Genomic DNA, 2,216 nt, shown 5'->3' with positions numbered 1-2,216 from the left:
ACCTGTAATCCCAGCTACTCAGGAGGCTGAGGCAGAAGAATCGCTTGAACCTGGGAGGCGGAGGTTGCAGTAAGCTGAGATTGTGCCATTGCACTCCAGCCTGGGCAACAGAGTGAGGCTCCATCTCAAAACAACAACAACGACAACAAAAATTGAGGTCTTTCTTTTTTGATTTTTTTGTTTGTTTTGTTTTGTTTTTGTTTTGAGATGGAGTCTCGCTCTGTCACCCAGGCTGGAGTGCAGTGGCGCAATCTCGGCTCACTGCAAACTCCGCCTCCCAAGTAGCTGGGACTACAGGCACCCACCACCAAGCCCAGCTAATTTAAAAATATTTTCAGTAGAGACAGGGTTTCATCATGTTAGCCAGGATGGTCTCGATCTCCTGACCTCGTGATCCACCCACCTTGGCCTCCCAAAGTGCTGGGATTACAGGCGTGAGCCACTGCACCCAACCTGTTTTTTGTTTTTTTTAAGAGTCCAGTCTTGCTCTGTTGTCCTGGCTGGAGTGCAGTGGTGTGATCATAGCTCACTCCAGCCTCCAACTCTTAGCCTTAAGACATCCTCTCACCTCTGCCTCCTGAGTACCTGGTACAATAGGTGCATGCCACCACTCCTGGCTAATTTTAAAATTGTTTGTAGAGATAGAGTCTCACTATGTTGCCCAGGCTGGTCTTGAACTCCCGAGCTCAAGTGATCCTATTGCCTCAGCCTCCCAAAGTGCTGGGATTACAGGCATGAGCCTCAATGCCCAGCCTGAATTTGGTTTTAATTCATTTGGTTTTAATTTGGTTTTAATTTGAATTGAGTTTTAAGAAATTCACACAGGGAATACATCACCATTGTAGAAAACACTTAGAAGTATAAGCACATAATAAGGTAACATAATTCAAAATCTCACCAATAAGCCAGCTGTACAACTTTTGACAGTTATGCTCAGTCTCTTCATACCTCTGTTTCTTCTAAACAGAGTGATCAGGAAAGTCTCTCTGAGGAGGTGGCATTTGAGTTGAGCCTGAAGGATGAGTTGGAACCACCACAGGAAGAGTGTTCCAGGCAGAGGGAACAGCACATGCAAAAGTCCTGAGGTAGAAATGAACTTGGCTACTGAAGGGACAGGAGGACAGCCAGTGGGGTTCATGAGAAACAAGGAACAAGGAGAGTCGAAGGAGGTGAGGTCAGATCATGAACTAGGTTAGAGTCAGATCACACAGGAGGAAATGAGCTTGAGGCAAGGGAGCCACTGTGCGTGCCCAGCACAGCACCGATGTGGGCCAATGACTTAAGCAGAAGCTTTTTTAATCAGCATTGGCCTCCTGGGAGGAAGAGAGGTTGACAGACATGAGAGACACCACCAGTCAGTCTGGTACTTTTTTTTCTGTATATCGAACACCTCACAAATTTATACGTCATTCTCGCACAGGGGCCATGTTAATCTCTGTATTGTTATAATTTTAGTATATGCGCTGCCCAAGTGAGCACTTTTTTTTTTTTTTCAAAGACAAGGTCTCACCCTGTCACTCAGGCTGGAGTGCTGTGGTGCCATCATAGCTCACAGCAGCCTCAACCTCTTGGGCTCAAGCCATCCTCCTATCTCAGCAGCCTCTTGAGTAGCTGGGAGTACAAGCATGCACCACCACACCCAGCTAATTTTTAATTTTTGTTTTGTAGAGATAGGGTCTCACTACCCTGATCATTATGGTTTTGAACTCCTGGGCTTAAGCAATCTGCCTGCTTCGGTCTTCCAAAATGCTGGGATTACAGGCACGAGCCACCATGCCTGGCTGAGTTTGGCACATTTTTACCAAGTGCCCTCACTGCGCCAGGCCCTGCCCCAAGTCCTGGCCTCCAGGCATACTTGCAGAGAAGATCAGAAACTCGGGGACAGCCAAGGCTAGAAAGAGGCATTTTTCTGAAAAGGATGCTTGATTGGCCCACAAATGGATGGAAAGGTCCTCAAGGTCCCTTCTAAGCAGGCAATGCAAGTTAAAGTACTTAGAGACATTTCACAGCCACGAACTGGCAGCAACTTGAAAACCGGAAAATTCCAAGACCTACAAGAGTGATGAACAGCCCAGGCTCTGGAACCAGCCTCTCTGGGTTCATGCCATGCTCTGCTATTCCTAGCTGAGTGACCTTGGGCTAGTTATTTGACCTCTCTGTGTCTTCATTCTCTATCTGTCTAGTGGGGATGATGATAGTACCCCACCTCAAAGTCC

At 47.1% G+C, this 2,216-nt stretch overlaps 1 non-coding gene across 1 annotated transcript; it reads right to left on the bottom strand.

The window, feature by feature from the left end:
- Positions 1-1,375: 1,375 nt before the first annotated feature.
- On the bottom strand, positions 1,376-1,479 carry LOC123567323 (U6 spliceosomal RNA). Its single transcript, XR_006690243.2, has one exon. It is a non-coding gene; the product is annotated as a U6 spliceosomal RNA (small nuclear RNA).
- Between the last annotated feature and the right edge of the window lie 737 nt (positions 1,480-2,216).

This window comes from Macaca fascicularis, chromosome 10 (assembly GCF_037993035.2).
Source record: "Macaca fascicularis isolate 582-1 chromosome 10, T2T-MFA8v1.1".
Lineage (NCBI taxonomy): Eukaryota > Metazoa > Chordata > Mammalia > Primates > Cercopithecidae > Macaca > Macaca fascicularis.
Note: the sequence above shows the minus strand (reverse complement) of the source record. Positions and strands in the feature narration are given on the sequence as shown.